The 23946-nt window shown below is 44.1% G+C and overlaps 1 pseudogene; it reads left to right on the top strand.

Annotated features, from left to right (window-relative positions):
- Positions 1-3439: 3439 nt before the first annotated feature.
- On the top strand, positions 3440-4440 carry LOC116836581 (olfactory receptor 10A2-like; annotated as a pseudogene).
- Positions 4441-23946: the final 19506 nt, after the last annotated feature.

The raw sequence follows: 23946 nt of genomic DNA, 5'->3' as shown, positions 1-23946 counted from the left end.
GCAGATCTGGGTGTAGCTATAGGAAGGGGTAAAGGTAAACCATCTTATGTAGTGGCATAGCAGGGATACAGTGGTAGAGCTTCGAACAGAACCAAGCCCCAAATGCCTTGACTCCAGTGTCCTACCCCTAGACCATGTTGCCTATCAGTGTTTTCCTGATCACTAGCTAGATGGATGCAGTGTGTCTCATAGGTGGAACATATGGTTCTAGTCTTGGCTCAATCACTCACCTGCTAGCTGACCTTGGGACAAGTCATTTCTCCTCTCTGGGTCTCTGTTTCTCCACCTTCCCTCTCCCTGCCCCACCTTTGTCTGTCTTGTATGTTTACATTTTAAGCATTTGACAACGGCAAGTGTGTCTTCCAGTGTGTCTGTACAGTGCCTAGCACAATGGGACACTAATCTTGGGGCCCTTCAATCTTCAAGCTCATGTAAATCAGGAGCAAAGGAATCAATTTGCTGTTCTACAGTATGTTAAACAAGGCTCAGGAAAAGTCAAACCAACTTATCTTCAAATCTCCAAACTGACCAGCAGTGGGGTTTGGGTTCTGTTGTTATTTCATTGCCAGCACTTCCCATAAAACTAACTGAGTTCTGAGCTCACTTGTTTTGTGGCAATCAATAATAGTTAATGACTAAAAATCAGTTTGAATTAATAATATACAGTACTGTACGCATGCTCTGTTGTGAGAGCTCCCCTGCATACTGTATCAGAGCAGAACAATCTTATACTAACACATTACTTAGTTGTAAGGTCTTTGGGGAAGTGACTGTCTTTTTGTTATGTGTTTATACAGTGCCTAGTACAATGGGGGCTTGGTCCATGATTGGAGCTCTTAGGTGCTACTGCATTACAGATCATTATCATCGTCATGGAGTTATTCAGACTACGAAATGGTCGGGAGATCAGCTCCGAAAGGGGACAGTGCAGATAAATAATAAAAACTGCCATCCTGCCTGATGAAGAAATGCATCCTTTGGAGTGTGTGAAGAGATCACCACCCTCTGTTCCAGATGTGCATGAGGAAGTGGTTCTTGGTGCAGCTAGTTGGTGAGAACTGTACAGAAACGCTCCCGAATTTCAGTAAGTGGAAAACTTTCCAATTTTAAGTTCATGCTCTTCTTCCAACTATTTAATGCCACTTACTTCTAGGAGCGCATAAGAATCAAGCCCTGATATCCCTTACTTCAGTGAGATTATTCATTCACTCACTCCCATAAAGATTTACACAGTTGTGTCTGGAGATGGTTATTCTGAAATACTTTTTCCTGATTAACCCCTCTTGTGGATGCTCTTATTCTGGAATAAAGGTGTCTTTGTTTTTTATCTAAATTTTCCACAAGGGGAAAAAAAAATCTTCATATTAGCTTTGATTTGGAGTATGATCCACTGTGTCCCTTTCTCATAATCTGCTCTGGACCAATGGCTTATTAGGTAGGTGTCATGATATTGTCTCTGCCTTTCTCCCAGAGTTTGAGAACACTTTTTCCACCTTGCTTTTGATAAGATGTCTTTTATAGTTCTTGATAGTTTGCTCTTTTGTCATATTTGGTACACTGGAGATGAAGGTTTCTCTCCATCACAATCTTTCCTCTGTCACATTGGCTGCATAATCACTGCCAGAGCTGGGTGAATTTTTTTCAGATGGAACTTCTTCCCACTAAAAACTGTGTATTCAGGTCAAGCAAAATAGTTCATGAATTCCGGTTGAATTCAGAAAAATGTTGTACCCCCCCCAAAAAATAAATCCTGAAACATTGAAATGCTTTGATTTTTCAGTTTGGAATGACTTTTAATTTCAAATTTTACTTCTATTTTGTGTTTTAAAAACAGTAAAGAAGACTCCTCAAGAACTAAAAGAAATATTTCATTTTTGATGAAACTAAATGTATTGTTTGACCTGAAATTAACGTTTTTGACTTTTTCTTTCCACTGAAAAATATGGATTTTTTTGTTTTGCTTTGGGTCAATCCAATTTCCCCCCCCCACACACACAAAAAATTCTTCACTACTCTCTATGTTTAACCTTTTTTGTGCGTCCCAGTTTCTACTTCTAGTTTGCGATCCCCCATTCTGTATTTGGTGAGAAGTCTGCCTTCGCTTTGCACGTCACTGTGGTGAGGAGTTTGCAAATGTTATCATTCCATGCCGAGATCTGTAGGCATCTGGATTGTTGCTGTTTTTGAGTTGTTCTTCCAGTGATTCATATATTGGTAATTTAGTTGTGCACAGCACCAAGCATATTTTTGGTCCTTAACAAATACATTTATAAATAATAAGAATGTCCATATTAGCAGGTCATTTTTTCCATAATAAAATTGCTGCTTTTTTATTCATTTGAAGATAGAGGGTAGTTGCAAAATTTTTATCTTAAGTTGGATTTGAATTTCAGACACCTCAACTGTGGGGGTGGTCGGATCTCGGGTATAGACTGGGACAGAGAATGAACTAGGAATCATTTCAAACACATCATATCTTGAGCTTTTTGCAATCCAAGGTTTGATTCACATCCTTTTCTATTCAGGTCAGTGGTAATTTCCCTTTACTGTATATCAGTTACTATGCATCGTGCAATCCATGTTTTATGAGCCCGGACCCAAATTACCACAGATATTGAGTGCCTCCACTTTTGGATGACCAACTTGGGACAACTTAGCTTGATTTTCTGACATCTTATAGGTCTTGATTACTTGTACTCCACTACATCAGTTTAGGACGAGTGTAGCTTCTTTGAAATTCAAGGGCGGTGTCAATCCACATAACTAATTTACAGCAGATGATTCTGGCCCATTGGACCTACCTGGGCATAATGATATAGAAACTCCGTGGTGAATCAGACCCAAAGCAATTCCATTTGCATTGAGCTCGTGAGAAAGTGACGAATCACACAAAATCACTGGTCACTTTTACAGTTTTGGCCTTATGGGACTGCATCAAAGTTAACATTACACAGAGGTGTCTGTTTGAAAGGTGAGTTTTCAAAGTGCCCAAAGTCCACATGCATAGGCAGCCCACTTGAAAATTGGATGGACAAGGTTAGAAATAGTGTTCTAAAACTGGAGTCATTTGATTAAGGGATTCATGAGATACATCCCAACTCACTCCCAAATTAATCTTGTTTGAAAATTTGCAGGATCTCATAACACATTTTAGTCAGAAAACTGGGAGTGGGAGGGAAAGATCCATGGGTAAAAGGAACTTAAAACATCCATCACTGAGCTGCTCTAAGATCCAGCACAGAGTACCCAGAAATTCAAATTTTATTAGATATTCATTCAGGTTCCAAGAAATGTTGCACAGGACAGCTCTGAAGATTACTGCATTAGAGACACAGGTAGCAGCAATTTGTAAAAAAGAGAACATTCTTAGCTTCCTAAAATTCACAGGAAGACTCAGATTATCCGGAGAAATTGTATGACAGTGGAGGACAGTGGAGTGGGGGAAAGTATTCTGTGACAGCCTATTGTTTCCTTTTCTTCTTCAGGATGAAAAATAGCCAAGAAACAGTGGGAAGAAACAGCACAACAATCACTGGATTCATTCACCTCGGTTTTTCTGACATTCCCAGCCTGCAGCATTTATTTTTTTCGGTGTTTCTGGTCACCTAAATAGTTACCTTGGCTGGAAACCTTCTAATCATTGTCCTCACATTGGCTGATCCAGCCCTTCATACCCCCATGTACTTCTTCCTCAGGAACCTGTCCCTCTTGGAGATGTGCTACACATCAGTCAATATCCCCAAGATGCTTGGAAATCTGTTCTCTGGGGATAAAACCATCTCTTTCATGGGCTGTGCTATGCAAACCTATTTCTCTTTTTTGCTTGGTGGGTCAGAGTGTTTTCTCCTGGCATCCATGGCTTACGATCGCTATGTTGCAATATGCAAGCCTCTGCATTACCCCGTGGTTATGAACAGGAAGGTGTCCACTTGACTGGCTGCTGGATCCTGAGTCAATGGTTTCCTCATGTCCTTTGGTCACATCAGCATGGTATTCATCTTACTCTTTTGCAGATCACACGAGATTAATCATTTCTTCTGTGACATCCCTCCATAGCTGAAGCTGGTGTGTGGAGACACCTCCCGCAATGAAATGGCTGTCTTCATGGTGGCTATGTCTTTTGTCACCTTTCCCTTCATGCTGATCCTCATGTCCTACATCTGCATCATCTCCACCATCCTGAGAATGCCATCGGAGGAGGGCAGAAGGAAGTCCTTCTCCACCTGCTCCTCACACCTCGTGGTGGTGACACTGTTCTATGGCTCTGGTACCATTATGTATCTGAAGCCCAATTCCTCGTACTCACCAGAAACAGACAAGTTTCTCTCTCTGTCCTACACGGTCATCAAGCCCATGTTAAACCCCATCATCTACAGCCTGAGGAACAAGGAGGTGAAGAGAGCATTCTGGAGAATGGTGTGGAGAAGAAGGTTCCATTGAATAAAAGAATTTGATTGACTGCAAATGTCTCCAGCTCAGTTCTTTTAAGAGCTTTATATCTGTGTTAGGACCTTATCTAGCCCCATTACCATGGTATCTGAGCACCTCATAATCTTTAATGGATTTAACCTCATACTGCCTCTGTGCAGTAGGAAAATGCAATAATTTAAGTTTTAAAGATGGAGCTGTGACAGGCTGAATCACAGAAACCTCGTTGGGGGCTGCCACCTTATGTGCTGAGCCTGTTTCCCCTGGCAGCTAAGGACTTCAGTGCCCTGCCTGATTTGAGCCAGACAGACTTGCCTGATGCAAACAGAGACCCAGTCTGAACAATATCCCCAAAAAGCAGGGTTAATTGAAAACATCTTAGAAAATGCTGGGGGAGGAATAGCTCAGTGGTTTGAGCATTGTCCTGCTAAACCCAGGGTTGTGAGCTCAGCCCTTAAGGGGGTTGTTTAGGGAACTGGGGTAAAGATGTGTTTAGGGATTAGTCCTGCTTTAAGCAGGAGGTTGGACTATACAACCTTCTGAGGTCCCTGATATTCTAAGCGTTCCTGTCTCCACCACTCAGATGCCCAAACCCCACATAAATCTGTTGTGCACTGCATAAAGCTTATTCAGGGTAAACTCAGAAATTGTTCACCCTCTATAACAGCAATAGAGAGATTTGCTTAGCTGTTTGTGCCCTCCCCCACAGGTATTAATACATACTCTGGGACAGTTAACAATTTAAAAAATCATTTATTAAATGTAAAAAAGTCGGATTTACTTGGTTCCAATTAATAACCGACAGAACAAAGTGAATTGCCAAGCAAAATAAAGGAAAACACACATGTCTTTGCCTAATACCATAAGAAAATGATTACAGATGAAATCTCACCTTCAGAGATGTTCCAGTAAGCTTCTTTTACAGCCTAGCCTCCTAATCATCTGGGTCCAGAAATCACTCACACCCCTCATGGTTACTGTCCTTTGTTCCAGTTTCTTTAAAGGGTACGTCTACACTACAGGATTATTCCAATTTTACATAAACTGGTTTTGTAAAACAGATTGTATAAAGCCGAGTGCACGCGGCCACACTAGGCACATTAATTCGGCAGTGTGCGCCCATGGTCCGAGGCTACCGTCGATTACTGGAGCATTGCACTGTGGGTAGCTATCCCGTAGCTATCCCATAGTTCCCGCAGTCTCTCCCCTGCCCCTTGGAATTCTGGGTTGAGATCCCAGTGCCTGATGGGGCAAAAATCATTGTCACGGGTGGTTCTGGGTACAGCCTCACCCCCCACTCCATGAAAGCAGCAGACAACCTTTTCGTGCCTTTTTTCTTGGGTGAACTGTGCAGACGCCATAGCATGGCAAACATGGAAACTGCTCAGATCAATACCACAATCGTGGATGTTGTAAACACCTCACGCATTCTCATGCAGTCTATGCTGAACCAGAACCTGCAGAGCCAGGTGAGGAGGAGGAGGTGGCTATGGCAGCACGGCTACGAGAGTGATGAGGACATGGACAGAGAATTCTCTCAAACCGTGGGCCCCTGCGCTTTGGAGATCCTGCTGGTAATGGGTCAGATTCTAGCCACTGAATGACAATTTTGGGCCCGGGAAACAAGCACAGACTGGTGGGACTGCATAGTTTTGCTGGTGTGGGACGATTTGCAGTGGCTGCGAAACTTTCGCATGCGTAAGGGCACTTTCATGAAACCTTGTGACTTGCCTTCCTCTGCCCTGAAATGCCAGAATACCAAGATGAGAGCAGCCCTCAGAGTGGAGAAGTGAGTGGCAATAGCCCTCTGTAAGCTTGCAATGCCAGACAGCTACCAGTCAGTGGGGAGTTAATTTGGAGTGGGAAAATCTAATGTGGGGGCTGCTGTGATGCAAGTAGCCAAAGCAATCATTAAGCTGCTGCTACAAAAGGTTGTGACTCCGGGAAACGTGCAGGTCATAGTGGATGGCTTTGGTGCAATGGGGGATTCCCTAACTGTGGGGGGGGCAATAGATGGAACCATATCCCTATCTTGGCACTGGAGCCCCAGGGCACCCAGTACGTAAACCGCAAGGGGTACTTTTCAATGGTGCTGCAAGCACTGGTGTATCACAAGCGATGTTTCACCAGCATCCACGTGGGATGGCACAGGAAGGGTTCATGACGCTCGCGTCTTCAGAAGCACACTCTGTTTAAACGGCTGCAGCAAGGGAATTACTTCCCAGACCAGAAAATAACAATTGGGGATGTTTAAATGCCTATAGTTATCCTGGGTGACCCAGCCTACCCCTTGCTGCCATGGCTCATGAAGCCATACACAGGCAGCTGGACAGTAGTCAGGAGCTGTTCAACTACAGGCTGAGCAAGTGCAGGATGGTGGTAGAATGTGCATTTGGCCGTTTAAAGTCTCGCTGGCGAACATTACTGACTCGCTCAGACTCAGCCAAACAAATGTCCCCTTTGTTATTGCTGCTTGCTGTGTGCTCCACTATCTCTGTGAGAGTAAGGGGGAGACCTTTCTGGCGGGGTGGGAGCTGAGGCAAATCACCTGGCCGCTGATTACGAGCAGCCAGACACCGGGGCAATTAGAAGAGCACACCAGGAAGCAGTGCGCATCAGAGAAGCTTTGAAAACCAGTTTCACACAGGCAGGGTACGGTGTAACTGTTGTGTTTCTTTCCCCTTGATGAACTCCCCCACTCCTTGATTGACTATTCCCTGTGAGCAACCGACCCTCCCCCTTCGATTACAGCTTGCTTAAGGAAATAAAGTCACTATCGTTAAAAATCATGTATTCTTTATTAAAAAGTCATTATAAAAGAAGGGAGAGAGCTGACAAGGTATCCCGGGTGTGGTTTGAGAGGAGGATAAGAGGGAAGGAAAAGACCAATAAAAACATTTCAATGTAATGACAGCCTTTTGGTTGGGCTATCCATGGGGGTGGAGTGGGCGGGTGCATGAATCCTTCCCCACGCTTTCTTACACGTCTGGGTGAGGAAGACAATGGGATTTGTGGCCACACTAACTCTAATCCAATATGGTAAAACCGATTTTAGCGCTACTCCTCTCATTGGGGAGGAGTACAGAAATTGATTTGAAGAGCCCTTTATATCGAAATAAAGGGCCTCGTTGTGTGGACAGGTACAGTGTTAAATCGGTTTAACTCTGCTAAAATTGGTTTAAACACATAGTGTAGACCAGGTCTTTCAGGTATCATTTCAGTGTGGAGAGGCTATCTCTTGAGTCAGCTGAAGACAAAATGGAGGAGTTTCCAGGGGCTTAAATAGACTTTCTCTCATGAGTGGTACCCCTCCTCTCTCCTATCCAGAATTCAGTTCCAAAATGGAGTTTTAGAGACACATGGACAAATCACATGTCCATGCATGACTCAGAACTTACAAGTAGCGACCATTGTTCACATGCTACCTTGAACGTCCTCAGGAAGACTTCTGATGTGGATTGGAGCCTTCCAAGATCCATTGTCCATTAAATGTTTCTTGATTGGACACTTAACTTGCAAATTCCTTTCTAAAGAAGCTGACCAAATGCCTTACTAAGACTACTTAAAATCAACCAAGTACAGAGCCAATATTCATAACTTTGAATACAAAAATGATACATGCATACAAATAGGATGAAAATATTCAGTAGATTATAACCTTTGCAGAGATATGTTACATCACATATGTAGCTTAAAACATATCCCAGTTATGTCATACATACATTCATAAGCATATTAACATAAATCATTATGGGGTGCAGCGTCACAGGAGCAATGAGGTACAATGGCCAAATTTCAAAAGGTGTTTAGGTGCCTCAGTATGCAGATAGGTGTCAAGTGGGACTTTCAGAATTTTTTAAGCAGTTTAGGCACCTAACTCCCATTGACCTGGCTACATTTGTGAATCCCAGTAGGCATCCATCTGCATCCTTAGATAACTAAATAAATACCTTTGAAAATCTGTTCCTAAGATTGTTAAAGGTATAGATGATGCTGTGGTCAGCCTAACTGATTTAGGAGTCTAATCTCATTTTCAAAATGGAGTAAGGCACTTAGGACCCTAAATCCCTGTGACTGTAGATGAGATTTTGTCTCCTAAGTGCCTAAATCTCTTTTGAAAATGAGACTTAGACTCCTAAATCAGTTAGGTGTTGCAATTCTGAGAATGCAACACATAAATACTTTTAAAAATCAGGGTCTGATGTCCTTTTAAAATTTTCTCAAGGGTCAACATTCTTAAAGGTATTTAGGTTCCTAGCAGGATTTTCAAAAGCCCCTGTGCATCTAAAACCCATTGATTTCAATATCTGAATACTTTTCAAAACCTGTGCCTATGTTATTTGTCACACAAGAAAGCTGTGGCAGAACAGGGAGTTGAATGCATGTCTTCTGAGTCCCAGGCTAACACCATGGCCCTTGCACCACACTTCATTTCAGTCTCATCTTCTGAGCTCATGTAGACTTGTCTAATTCTGGAGTAAGGCCACTGAAGTCAACTAGTGAAAGCAGAGTAAATCTAGTCTAACACCACAGCTGTTGATCTGAAAGCTGGACAGTGATGCAATCACATTAAAGATTAAGTTGGAGAGACAAAAAGAGGGAATGCATTAATTCTGGAGATGCAGCATTGTGCACACCACCAGAGGTCACTCTTTCCCATTAATATTTACTCCATCTCAAGATTCAAGGAGATCCTGTGGGGTGAAATTTGGCTGCACAGGTTTTGAGAGTTGATCTGGGACCTAGAAAACCTAAGAGAACAACAGATCCATGTCCAGCAGACACATTTAATATTCAGTTTTATATCCATTACCACTGATCCCTGTCTCTTCTCTACGTATCACTGTAGCAACATGAGTGCAGAGTTAAAGTTGCACATAGTGCCTTCCCTAAGAAGTCAGAGTTAAGGTTACATATTCCTTATCACATGAGAGATCACATTCTATCACACAAGGGGGCAGAGTTAAGGTTATACATGATTTATCATAGAAAATTTCATCCAATCCAGGTTTATCTGTCTTTACCTTTTACCCAAACAAAGTACAAGCAACAGCAGAGTCTCAGAAAGAGTATCGCCCATAATTCCCCTTTCCCAAACTATTCTCTAGAACCAATTTTTACACATCAGGAGGATCACATGGTCAAAGAAGGAAAAGGTAACTATCTGCTTCCTAGCAAAAAGAAAATTCCTTCCACAGAAAGAATCTGATTGTTCTGGCTTCCTATTTATCTAAGAATCCTTTCCTGGGTTTCAAGCCACAACAAGTGAGGCAAGTGTTCTTCATGCTTTCCTCAGAGTGGAGCTGAGGATTTGGCTTCAGCAAAATCTGCACTGTAAACCCAGGTAACTCTGCTGGGATCATTGGAGCTAATTTCCCTTTCCTCATCCTAATGTGAATCAGGAGTAACTACAATGGAATCAGTGGACCTGATTCTTCTCACACTCAGTTGGGTGAGAATCAGTAATAGCTTAATTAACATCAAAAGGCGTGCTGCTATGCTCATTCATCTCAAAGTGAATCAGCTCAATAACTCAATCAAAGGCAAGGATCTTTATCCCTTTTTTAAGTTACACTGGTGTTTAATTAGGCTAAATCTACTGAAGTTAGTGGCCTAGTTTATCTGTTTTGTCCAGAGTGTCCCGTGCATAGCACCAGTAACTCGCTGGGAGGAAGGAAAAATCGCTGCAAGATGCTGCCAGATGCTTTTATGGCTCTCTGTTCTCTAGGCCAATTTGAAGACCTATTCAGCTTCTTTCCACTTAGAGTACCCTCTGGGTTTCCCTAAATTGCAGTAAAATGATGATAATGTCAAGAGGCCCATCCAACAACCAGGGATCATTGAAATTTTGAACTTGGAGAAATGTACCAGCTCTGATTTTGCTCAAGTAATGCACAAAAAATAGCAATGTAGTGGCAGCTGCATGGTTGGCAGGATGGACTAGCTTCCTGAATCCATACCCCAGTTTTCAGATGGGACTGGCAGGGGTATCCAACTCTGGACAAGATGCAGGGTCCCTCCTTGCTGGACTTCACGTATGCCTGTCAAAAATGGGAGCTGGAGATGATCCTGAGACATTCTTAGTAACTTTTGAATGGGTGGCCACAGCCATTAGGTGGTCCCCACAACACTGGGCTACCTTGTTGGTCCCCTACCTGACGGGGCCAGCTCAGGCAGCATACTGGGGCTTAGACCCCCCAAGATACTTTGGACTACAGGAAAGTGAAGGCTGCTATCCTGGACCAAATGGGTATTAACCCAGCCACTAACCACTGATGATTCTGTCAGGAAAGGTACTCAGCAGTGGCTTGACCCCGGCTGGCAGCGCAACGCTTGCGTGACAGTGCCTGGTGGTGGCTGGAGCCAGACCGTAAGTCAGTGGCCCAAGTGATGGAAACTGGTGCTAGAACAGTTCACTCAGATCGTCCTGGCTGGGGGCAAGGAGAGGGCACAGCAGCACCAACCGACCACAGTGGCCGAAGCCATAGACCTAATGGAGGACTACTTTGCCACTGATGGGTCTGAACCATGTCCCCAAAGGTCAAGGAGTCCAAGAGGGAAGGATGTAGCGGCCGGGGATATCCATTGCCTGATGATGCCATGGGCCTACTCTGCCTTCCTCCATGACCAGTCAGCCCCTCGAACCCTGAACGTAGGCGACTGATCAGCCTGGCGCAGGTCCGGAGAGAAGGAGACCCATTGGGGGAACCTAGCCTACCAAAACCCGATCCAGGGACCAGGTAAGCTTGTTATGTATGCTGTAAATGTGGCCAAAGGGGGCACTTTCAGTGAGACTGCTCATATATGGACTGTGCCAATGGACAGGCCTGGGTAGCTGGCTCTTGGGCCAAGAAACACGGCCAAACGAAGCTCCTGACCCCTGTCTGAGTGAAGGGAATACCCACAATAGCTCTAGTCAACTCAGGCTGCAGCCAGACGCTCATGCGGGAAGGCCTGGTCCCTGACCTCCCACTCTTCAAAGCAATGATACACCTCCAATGTATCCATTTGGACATCCAACTCTATCTGACCGCCACAGTAAGGCTAGAGATTCAGCACCGAGAGGAGGTCCTTGAGGTTGGCTTTGTCCCCAAACTGACATATCCTGTGGTATTGGGATGCGATTGGCCAGCCTTTTTGGAAGATCCTGAGGGAATATGACCTTTGGAACCCTGGGACAGTGGGGGAGGTTCCCGCCCAAAAAGAACTACTCGGCCGTCCCTCAGAGTCTGATCTCAGAGAAGGACCATCTCACTCCACAGATATACCTGTGGCTCCACGTTCAGAGACAGAATATCCTGTGAGAGATGCCCAGACAGAGCTGGAACACGATGAGGACTTCGTCCAGGAACAAAGGAAAGACTCGACCTTGAGCAGGGCTTGGGGGCAGGCAACACATTCCAAACAAGATGGGGGTGGGCTGCCCCCCCCAAACACCACAGGGACCATGGTTCAGGATCAAGAGGGAAAACTTATATCGAGTGGTAAATGACCTCAGATGCAAGAAGTCATCTGACAGCTTTTAGTCCCCCGGAGGTTGTGCCAAAGCCTACTGTACCTGGCCCATGCAGTACCCTGGGTGGGTCATCTGGGCAGGGAAAAGACACTCCAGTGTGTAACATGTCACTTATTCTGGCCAGATATACACCAAAAGCTAAGGGATTATTGCAGCTCCTGTCTGGAATATCAGCAGGCTGGGCCAAAGAGAGTGCCTCGGGCCCCTCTCCTTCCCCTCCCCGTGGTAGGCAAACCCTTCAAGTGCATCAGTATCGATCTTATGGGGCCTCTAGAGAAGAATAAAACAAGCAGTCAGTTTATTTTAGTCGTCATTGACTATGCAATGTGGTATCCCGAAGCCGTTCCATTATGCACGGCGACTGTCCCCAACATCATGGCCGAGCCGATGAAGATGTTTGCCTGGGTCAGGATATTGAAGGAGATCCCGATGGACCAGGGCACTAACGTGACCTTGTGTTTGACGGCTGAACTGTGTCACCTCCTATGCATCCGAACCCTCAGGACTTCAGTACACCACTCACAGACTGACGGACTGGTTGAACATTTTAATTGTACACTGAAGTCAATGTTGCATAAGTTCATAGCAGATGACTCAGGACATTGGGACTCCCTGTTGACAGCCCTACTGTTCGTACCCCAAGCCTCAACGGGCTTCTCACCCTTCATATTCCTCTATGGAAGGCAGCCATGGGACATCCTTGACCACCTAAGAGAGGATTGAGAGAAACAGGAGAGGCGAGTTCAGGGAACTGCCCAGTACACTGTCCAGCTTCATGAGCAGGTACAGGGACTTCTGTTTAGAACAACCTATTAGAAGCCCAAAAGACACAAGAGCTAAGTGGCTAGGGCACACAGCTTCAAGCTCAGTGACAGCGTTCTCCTCCTGTTACCCTCCACTGAGTCCAAGCTTTTGACTAAGTGAAAAGTCCCCTTTGAAGTGGCCCAGTGCATGGGACCAGTCAACTACAAGATCAGGGTATCAGTGAGAGAGGCTCAACGCCTCCCAGCTAGAATGGTTGCAACAACTCGTGCAAGATTTCTCTGACGTCTTATCGTCAGGGGCAGGGCGGACCACTCTCATGAGCCATCACATCGCTATGCCCCGGGACAGAGAGTGTGAGACGACCGCAGGCCCCTCGTCAAGAAGATGTGAGCCACTGTCTGTCAAGAACTGGAAACTATGCTTGTCAGAGTCCCCCCCCAACTCTGAACTCTGGGGTACAGATGTGGGGACCCGCATGAAAGACCCCCTGTAAGCGTATAGGAGGAACCCCAGAGCCTACAGCTGCTCTGCTGCCCCTGAACCCTTGGGCAGTTCTATTGACTCTGGCTGTTGGGCCTTACTGTCTGAATCTCAGGACAAAGATAGCAGTTCTCAACTTTAGGCCACACCATAGAAGCCTAAAGGCCAACCCCTGGACGTCGACTGTGGGATGCCATAACTGGGCTCCACCCCAAAGAGTGACAGGATGTGTCTACCTCACAACACAGATCCTGACCTCAGTTACATCAAGGTAAATCCAGAGTCACTCCACTGATGTTAAAGGAGCTCCTCCAGCACAAGGTTCTGTGGATTCTCTCTGACCTGCAGGGGGAATTCCACTGAGCACCATTGAGATCCGGTAAAAATAAAATAAAGTAAGGATACTGTGGCTGAGCTAACAGGAACTGGGAGACCAAATCCCTCACAGAGCTTAGAAAATCTCAACCTCCATTTCAATTGCACTGTTAAACAATAATGGAATACCAATTCCAATTTATTATAAATATTTTTGGATGTTTTTGAACATTTTCAAATATACAGATTTCAATTACAATGCAGAATACAAAGTGTAGAGTGCTTGAGTTAACTGTGGTTAATTGACAGCCCTAATTGTGCCTCTTCAAATCATAAATAGAGCTGGTCAAAAAAAATTGAGTAGACCTATTGAAATCAGTGGGACTAGTCACAGAGTAAGGTATTACTCCATGTGAGTGAGGAAGGAAGAATTGGGCCTTTAAATTCTCAGAGGTTGGAGTGCTAAGTAAAGGCAACATGTGAATCCTTCACTTGTACTGGTAAACAACTACTGTTACTAATAGCTTCATTGACTTCAGTGGAACTATTCATGTGTGCGACTATTCACTAATGTGACTAAGGGGTTCATAAGAGGATCCTCAGTTAGCACCCAGAAGTGGTCACTAGCACCCAGGATGGCAGGTTTTAACCAGTGTGACATAGATTTGAAAAAACAACCTGCATCCCGGAGCTGTGCAGCACTGAATTGTTCTGATGATTCTGCTAATAGCATGTAGACCATACTTACCCATGGTGTAATTCCACTGCCTAGAGCGGAGTTAGTCCAGGAACAAATCTGTCCCCCTGATTTTTACAAAGAACTAGCTGGATTCCCACTGTTGACCTTTGGGAGTGATTAGCTGTTTTGTTTCTACCAAGGAAGAATTGCCTTGGCCCCAAAGACATTTCCATCACTTGCTACTCTGGGACCCAAGGGGGATGAGTGTTGGAGGATATTTCTCTTGTGAGAATGAAGTCATGCATCAATTCTGCTGCACAGAATGAGACCAGATCCCCAGCTGGAGAAAAAAAAACATAGTTCTATTGATTTGCATGAGGCAATGTCAATTTACACCAGCTGAGGATATGCCCCAGCAAGTTTCGTTCCTCCTGTTTGATCTATCCTGCAAGATCTCCTTTAGTTACTATAATTTAACATTAATTTCATATTAGCCTTAAGCACCACTGAGAAGTCCTGAAGCACCTCCCATCTCTAAGCATTGAATGAAATGGGCCAAATTCATCCTGAATGTAATGCTGTCATTTCTGTTGGTGCTACACCAAACGGGCCCACTGAATTTTAACAATCCTTTCTGCAACCTGTTTGAAGTTGAAACTCCTTTTCATGATCATGGCAAAGACTTTTTAATAATGCCCCATGGGACCCATTCATAGTAACATCCTTTCATTGTGCGCTATTTAGCGGAGCTTAATTTTGAAGGGATAAATTGATACAAGTTATAGCTCAATAACATTATTATAATAAAAGTTGTGCTAGATCTCTGACTCACCCCCACGGCACCTCCTGGTGATCAGTCCAGGAATTAGCAATTTTCCAGCCCCAGAGCACCTCCTGCTGGCCAGTGTCTCATCTGCTGCAGGCCCCTGTATCCTTCCCAGACCCAGTGCCCCTTTTTCTTGAGGTGCTGCCCAAAGCAGTGCCCATACACTCTGGGATTCCCTTCCCAGGGGAACCCCCTCCCTCTATGCCCACCTTGCTTCAGTGGCTACAGTCAGTCATCATCCATCCCCCTTTCTCTGGGGCAGACTGCAGTCTGTAATGCCTGCTCATCATTGAGCACCAAGTCTGAGCAACGAGACAATCCCTGAATCTGAAGTGATTGGCTCCTGGCAATTCCAAACTCTGGAGGAGGTATCTTTACAGGGTCAATGAAAAAATGGCCTGCATCCTTCTGCCCCCATATGTGCTTGTTGGCTCAATCATGCTTCAGGTGCTCAGGGTGGCCGGGCAGCTGGCCAGAGCATATGACTGCCAGAACTGGAATGCCAAGTCTGCCCAAATTCCTTGGTCCAAGAAGAGTAACACCATGCATATATCTATGATGGTGGCACTTCGTTCCCTTGCAAACATTGAGGGTGTTTGTCATCAAGAGAATATGCTGGGAACCAGCATATCATGCAGCAGCATAGGCTGGGAGTTTTCAGATGGATTTAACTGAGTTAGGAACCCCCTGTCCACTGAAATCTAGTGGGAGTTAGATGCCTAATTCTTTTAGGTCCCTTTAAAAATATTGTTACATTAGTATTATCTGTTTGGTGGGAGTTGGGGGGCTAACTCACTTAGGCCCATCTGAAAATGTCCCTTGCCCCATTCATCACTCCCATTAGGTCACATGGGATTGTGATAGCTGGAGATATGGGACATCTCAGGTAGAGCTGTTCAGAAAACAGGGACTTTTTGGTAAAACTATTTTAGCAACCAAAATCCAAATATTTACAGCCTCCAACGGGCACTATTTAAGCATGGAAGGCATTCCAGGAAGCTGTATTTGTAACCTGGCAAGACCTGGCTTGTTTCTGCATCAGCACCTGCTCTTGTTCCCTGCTTTGGATTGTGTTCTGCAGCTTTGATTCCTGGCTTGACTCCTGACCTGGCTCTGCCCCTTGACTTGGATCTTGATCCCTGACTAGACTCCTGATGATGACTCTGAATTTAGGACTAACTCCTGGTTTCTGACTCTGGCTCTGACCCCTGCTCCAGCCACTAGGCCCTTCTTCTGCTCTGACCACAAGACCTAAGTCCTGGGCCAGACTGCTCACAGCCTGGTCATGACTACTATGGCTGGAGAGCACCATAGACTCACATGTAAAACCCAGACCATCTTGCTGCAAAAGTGCCATCTCTGGCCACTTGAGCTCACAGAGTTCAGCCCTTTGCTGTTCATCATGTAAGGGTGGGATTGTCACAAGTACCAGAGAATGAATGGGACACTTGCTCCTAGATGACTTAGCTTTCATCTGCACTGCAATAAAATCTTATTCATGGCCTGGCTGAGCTGACTTGGGCTCAAGGGGCTATAAAACTGCAGTGCAGATGCTCCCACTTGGGCTGGACCCTGAGCTCTGAAACCTGGTAAACAGGGAGGATCTCAGAGTCTGGGCTCCACACCATGCAGGACCATCTGTGCTGCTATTTGTAACCCTGCAGCCCAAGCCCCATGAGCCTAAGTCAATTGAGACTCAGTGCTGCAGATTTTTCATTGCAGTGTAGACGTATCCTTAGGTGCTTTTGAATATCTCACCGAAAGGGTCTATGGCACATTGCTGTGCAGTGCCAACTCTCAGAGGACAAATCTATCTCCTTCACTGGCTGTGCAACACAGATGTATTTCCTCCTTTTCTTGGATACAGTCAAGTGTTTGCTTCCATGTCCTACAACCATTACCTGCCAATATGCCACCCACTGCACTACACGTCCAGAATGACCAAGTGGAGATGCGTATGGCTGACAATGATCTCCTGGCTGCGTGGCATCCTCATCCCACTGGGAAACATGGCTTGGATATTCATCTTGCCATTCTGTGGGCCTAATGAGACTGACCATTTCCTCTGTGACTTCCCTCCAGTGTTAAAGCTGGCCTGCGTCAACATGTCCCCAGACGGGGTCACAACCCTAGCTAGCAGCACGCTCATCACTGTCCTGCCCTTGCTCTTCAAAGTGGGGTCTTACACATGTATCATAGTGTCAGAGGGGTAGCCGTGTTAGTCTGGATCTGTAAAAGCAGCAAAGAGTCCTGCGGCACCTTATAGACTAACAGGTGTATTGGAGCATGAGCTTTCATGGGTGAATATCCACTTCGTCGGATGCATGTTAGTCTATAAGGTGACACAGGACTCTTTGCTGCGTTTTCATGTATCATAGGCACCATCCTGAAAATGCCATTGGTGGATGGCAGGTGTAAGCCTTCTACACATGTTTCTCTCACCTCATCATGATGGCACTATTCTACTGCTCTGCTAGCATTATGTACTTACAATTCATACCCAGTTACTACCTGGACTGGGACAGGTTCCTTTCCCTGTTCTACACAGTGTTAATGACCATGCTAAGCCCAATCACCTACAGCTTGAGGAGCAAGGAGGTAAAAGGGGCTCTGAGGAGAACCTTACAGAGAAAATTATTCTCTTAAGAATCTCTTGATTGGCCTTTCCAAAGGTACCCATTGGTGTTACATATAAAATTTGAGTAGAACTAGTCATAATTTTTGACCAATTTTTTTTTCAAAGAAAAAGACAATATAGAAATCAAAATACTTTGTAAAAAGTGGTTGATTTCAATGATTTTTTTCAATGGAAAAATATGATTTTGCATTTATTTTCAGACACCTATTTGTGTTTTGTTTCTGTTTTCAAAACCTAGAAAAAATAATCTGTTTTTGGATTTTTCCCCTCCACCTTGTTTTTTAAAATTTCCTCCTTTTTTTCCCCACTAGGGGTGAAAGAATGAGAGGAATAGGAGAAAAAGTGGGGTGGGGTGTGGGAATCGAAAATCAAAATTTCAAAAACAAACATTTAAGGTTTTTGAAAACAAAATGAAAAGAAAATTAGGTTTTAAAACAAAACAAAAATATTGTTTAGAATTTTTAGTCAAAACATTGAAAAGTTTAACTGAAAAAATTAGAAAGGGAAATTATTCTTCAAAATTTTTAATCAGAGAAAGATTTTGATTTTTTTTGACAAGCTATGTCTGTTTTTTTAACTAACTGTTTTAGTCCCCTCTGAGAATCCCAACTTTCTTTTCTTTCCCTTCTCCCTTCTTCATGTTCATTCACCTCCTTGCTCTTAGTCAGCCTTGTCTATCTAGGCTGAGATTTTCAAAGCCACCTATTGGATGTGGATGTCCACAGCACAAAAATTTTAATGGGAATTGGCAATTCAAATTGCTTACACATCTTTGAAAAGCTAAGCCTTAGATTGCTGTATGTGTGTCTGTACAGCATCTGGCACAGCGGGGCCCTGATTTCTCTTAGCACAGTCGGGTCTAGTAGTTGCTCCTTTAATACAAGCAATAAATAGTAATAATTCACAGGATGGTGAAATTATAAGTCTGCATTTTCTCAGGGTTCTGGCTGAAAGTGGTTTGGTTGCTGTGATCCCTCCCATGGTCAGGGAAACAGGACTGTGTACATTTTTTGTAAATAAACGTGATTGCATCATAGATAGCAGGCTCCAGCATCAATATGTCCTAACTGAAGCAACCTGCAAGACCCTGATTTTTTGGCTAGCTGCGCAGGACAAAAGGGCTAATATTTAGGGCTGTCAATTAATCACTATTAACTCAAGCGATTAACTCAAATAAATTGACTTGATTAAAAAAATTAATCATGATTAATTGCAGTTTTAATCTCACTGTTAAACAATAATAGAATAGCAATTTAAATTTATTATAAGTGGTTTGGGATGTTTTTCTACATTTTCAAATATATTGATATAAATTACAACACAGAATACAAAGTCTACAGTGCTCACTTTATATTATTTAAACAGTATTGTTATTAAAATTATTAATATTAAATTTGTATTCTATTGTTTAGCACTGCAATTAATTGTGATTTTTTTTAATCTCATGATTAATCGTGATTAATTTTTTAATAGTTTGACAGCCCTAATAAACATCCATCCCCTTTCTGAACAGTTAATCCGAGACCCCAATGATACGCAGCAGTGAGTCACTATGCATTGTTTCAAAAAGTATTTTTTTTCCTGAGTTTTAAATTTGTTACCTTGTCAGTATCACTGGATGCTCTTTTTATGCCGCGCCATCTCACTAGGAGGTCCTGTTCAGTTGTTTCTCCACTGAGATCCTGAAATCATTTCCATTATTAGTATGATTTTATCATGTGTATCACCATCGTGTATAGGATCCCTACTCATGGATCAAGACTCCACTGGGTGAGGTGCTGTACAAACACGTGGATACAGATAGACCAGCAGGGGAGTACAAGCAAACAGGACTGGTCTGCATAACAGGGAGTGGTCTCAACACCCAGCAGCCTAGCTGTTGTCAAGTTTTTGTGCACATCACAGCAAAGGAGAGTTTTAAGGCGGACTTTGAAGGATAATGAGTTTGTTTTGCAGGTGTTTATGGGGAACATCTCCCAGAAATAAGGGGGAAAGTTGCCTTCCACATTAGATAGACAACTCCCTTCCCCCACATCATTCCCTGCTACCCAGCCACCTGATTCCGTAAAAATCATCACACTAACCTGCCCTCATCCTTCATCCAACGTTCCCAAAGTATTTAGACACCAGTTCCCACCATGAGTCACCAGCAAAGGCTGAATCTGGAAGCCTCAACACAAGGCAAAGCTTTTTATCTCTGACATAAAGGAGTAGTGCTGTCAGCTGGGTAGCAGTAGCAGGCTATTATCCTCCAGGAAGCCCAGCCACTAGAGGATGACACAGCACACTAGGAAACCATGTGACTCAGTGGATTGAGCATTAGGACTGGCCAGAAAACAAGAATTCTACTTTGTGAAAAATGGAGGTTTCAACATTTATTTTCAGTCCACACTGGAATGAGAAAGAAACCTTTCGAAAGAGAGTGAGACACACTCTAGATCAACCAATAGCACAGTGCTTAGGGCACTCACCTGAGCTGTGAGAAGTCAACATTCAAGGTCCTGCTCTTCCTGAGCGAGAGGAAGAACTTCAAAGGGATTTCCCACATCCCAGGTGATAGCTCTAACTACTAGACTATGGGCTATTCTGGGATAGCTCTGCCTCTTTCTTACCAGAAATTCCACCCTGGCCCTGAAGAACCTTCCCAAAGTTCCCAATGAAATTGTCATTGAAACTGATCTGCTTCTGCAAAACATTTTGGTTTGGTGAAAAGCCATTTTTTTAAATGGAAAATGTTTTTGCTTGAACATTTTTCAATCAGCTTGATTGAGAATGGGCCTCAAACACAGGAGACCTGGCTCTGCTCCCAGCTCTATGGAAACTTTTCATTCCCATTGTAAAGGTTTTTTCCCCACTTTGAACTTTACAGCACAAAAAGTGGGGACCTGCATGAACACTTCTAAGCTTAATTAGTAGCTTAGGTCTGGTACGCTGCCACCAGCCAGAATTTAGTGTCTGGCACACTTCCTGTTCCCCCAAGACCTTCCCTGGGGAACACAGATCCGAAACCCCTTGGATCTTAAAATAAAGAGGAATTAACCATCCCCCTCCTTTCCTGCCACACTTTCCCCTCCCTGGGTTGCCTTGAGAGGCTTCACACAGATTCAAACTCCTTGGATCGTAAAACAAAGAGGAATTAACCTTCCCCTTCCTTTTTCCCCCATCAATCCCTGATGGGTTCAGACCCAATCCACTGGATCTTAAAACAAGGAAAAATCAATCAGGTTCTTAAAAAGAAAGCTTTTAATTAAAGAAAGAAAAGAGAAAAATTATCTCTGTAAAATCAGGATGGAAAATGCTTTACAGGGTACTCAGATTCATATAGACCAGAGGGACCGCCCCCCCAGCCTTTGATTTAAAGTTACAGCAAACTGAGGTAAAAATCCTTCCAGCAAAAAGAAACCTTTACAAGTTGAGAAAAGAAACATAAGACTAATCGCCTTTCCTGGCTATTACTTACGATTTTGAATCATGAAAGACTGATTCAGAAAGATTGGGAGAGAGCCTGGAATGATGTCCCGTTCCTCTCAGTCCCGAGAGCAAACAAAGAATAAAAGAAAAAGCACAAACAAAGACTTCCCTCCACCAAGATTTGAAAGTATCTTGTCTCCCTATTGGTCCTCTGGTCAGGTGTCAGCCAGGTTTACTGAGCTTCTTAATCTTTTACAGGTAAAAGAGACATTAACCCTTAACCATCTGTTTATGACACGCCCCTCAAATCTCAGACAGTGTGGAACCACACTGGCAGTGATACTTCCTAAACTTTAAATAAACGATAAGTAAACATGCCCTCTACATATATACTGAATTATGCTAAACTAAAAACTTTTAACCATTTAGGACAATTTTTAACACGTTTGAGTTCCTGGAAACATTTCATCATCGTACTTTGTTAGCAAGCTCCTGAATGTTTAATCTCAAATATCAAAATCTGGAGAGCTAACTCCAAGAAGAGTTTTTGTTTTCCCTTAGCAGTAATGAAGTCATTTTAGCACAGCATGGTTTGGTTGTGTCTGAAATGACGTCATCGCATAACTTAGAGGCGTAGCTTTTTCGGGCATACACATGGTGTAGCAATATCTTTTCCCTAGAATTGACCAAGTGGCTTTTCCTCTCTCAGATAGTTTTCTGTGAGAAATACGACAGCAGAAGTTTGATTCACAGTCCTTTCGCATTAATGCTCCAACCAGCTACAGATGCACTGTAGGTTATAGAATGGTTTTCAAGGTCTTGGAGCCTTAGGTGCATCCAGACACTAGTGCACTTATTACTTAAGTCAAGGCTTCTGACACTTATTTAGTCACTTAAGTGGCATATTCGGCTGGGCTTATATTGGAGGTCTGTTTAGTGTGAGTGCAGTCGATTGGCTGTAAGTGATACAATGCCTTTATACTCGGAAAAGCCTAAGAAGATTTGACCTGTCTTCTTTTGACTTTGGAACAACACTATGATAGATCCCTTGAGACATAGGGTTATGTCCTTGACCCACCTAGTGTCCCAGGTAAGTCACTCTGTTTTGGCCTATTTGACACTTTTTAGCCTTAACAGTTAGTCCTACCTGCCTGATGCACTCAAAGACTTTTTCCAGGTGTTCTAGGTGTTCTGCCCATGAGTCAGAAAAAATGGCCACATCATTGAGGTAGGCAACTGCAGATTCTCCCAATCCTGCTAGGAGACCATCTACAAGTCTTTGAAAGATGGCGGGTGCATTTTGCAGCCCGAAAGGAAGCACATTAAATTCATACACCCCTGCATGGGTGATGAAGGATGACCTTCCTTTGGCGGGTTCATCTAGCGGTACTTGCCAGTACCCCTTGGTTAAGTCTATTGTATAGATGAACTGGGCATGTCCCAATTTCTCCAATAGCTCATCAGTGTGGCATTGGATAGTTGTCGGGACGCGTTACAGCATTTAGCTTACGGTAGTCCACACAAAAGTGCATTTCCCCATCTGGTTTGGGTACAGGAACCACTGGAGATGCCCATGCACTGGTAGAGGGGTGGATTATACCCATCTGTAGCATGTTTTGGATCTCCCATTCTATAGCAGCTTGGGCATGGGGAGACACCCAGTAGAGTGGAGTTCCAATTGGATGAGCATTACCTGTGTCAATGGAGTGGTATGCCCATTCAGTCCGTCCTGGGGTGGCTGAGAACAAATGGGCGAAGCTAGTGCACAGCTTCTTCATCTGCTGCTGCTGCAGACATTCCAAGGTTGTGGAGAGGGTCACCTCTTCCACACCACTGTCACTCTTTCCTTCGTAGTAGACACCTTCAGGGCACTCAGCGTCATCTTCTCCCTGGGCTGTAAACTGACAAACCTTTAAGATTCTGGAATAAAAGGGCTTGAGAGAATTAACATGGTACACTTTAGGCTTTAGGGTTGAGGTGGGAAATGCTATGAGATAGTTAATAGCTCCTAGGTGCTCTTGGACCGTGAATGGCCCTTCCCATGACGCTTCCATCTTATGGGCCTGTTGCGCCTTCAAGACCATAACCTGGTCTCCTACTTTGAAGGAACGCTCTCTGGTATGTTTATCATACCAGGCCTTTTGCTCTTCCTGAGCATCCTTTAGGTTTTCTTTAGCAAGGGCTAAAGAGTCTCAGAGAATGCTTTGTAGGTTGCTTACAAAGTCTAGAATGTTAGTTTCTGGAGAAAGCATAAACTCCTCCCATTGCTGCTTCACCAACTGTAAAGGCCATACACAAGTATGGCCATACACAAGTTTGAATGGGGAAAACCCTGAACTGGGATGTGGTACAGCCCTGTAGGCAAAAAGAAACTGCTGCAATACTAGGTTCCAATCATTGGAGTGTTCATTGAAGAATTTACATATCCTGGCCCCCAAAGTTCCATTAAACCTCTCCACCAGGCCATTGGTTTGATGGTGGTAAAGGTTGGCAACCAAGTAATTCACCCTATGAGCTTCCCACAGATTTTTCATGGTCCCTGCCAGGAAATTAGTTCCTGCATCTGTAAGGATGTCAGAGGGCCAACCTACCCTGGCAAAAATGTCTGTTAAGGCCTGGCACACAGTTTTAGCACTAGTGTTTCTTAGAGCTACTGCTTCCGGCCATCGGGTAGCAAAGTCCACGAAAGTCAGTATGTACTGCTTTCCTCTGGGGGTCTTTTTTGGGAAAGGACCCAGAATATCCACAGCTACTTGCTGAAATAGGACCTCAATTATAGGGAGTGCCTGGAGAGGGGCTTTGACCTGGTCTTGGGGCTTTCCCACTCATTGGCATACTTCACAAGACCGGACATAATTAGCAACGTCCTTACCCATCCCCTCCCAGTG

The sequence above is a fragment of the Chelonoidis abingdonii genome, chromosome 25 (genome assembly GCF_003597395.2).
Source record: "Chelonoidis abingdonii isolate Lonesome George chromosome 25, CheloAbing_2.0, whole genome shotgun sequence".
NCBI lineage: Eukaryota > Metazoa > Chordata > Testudines > Testudinidae > Chelonoidis > Chelonoidis abingdonii.
Note: the sequence above shows the minus strand (reverse complement) of the source record. Positions and strands in the feature narration are given on the sequence as shown.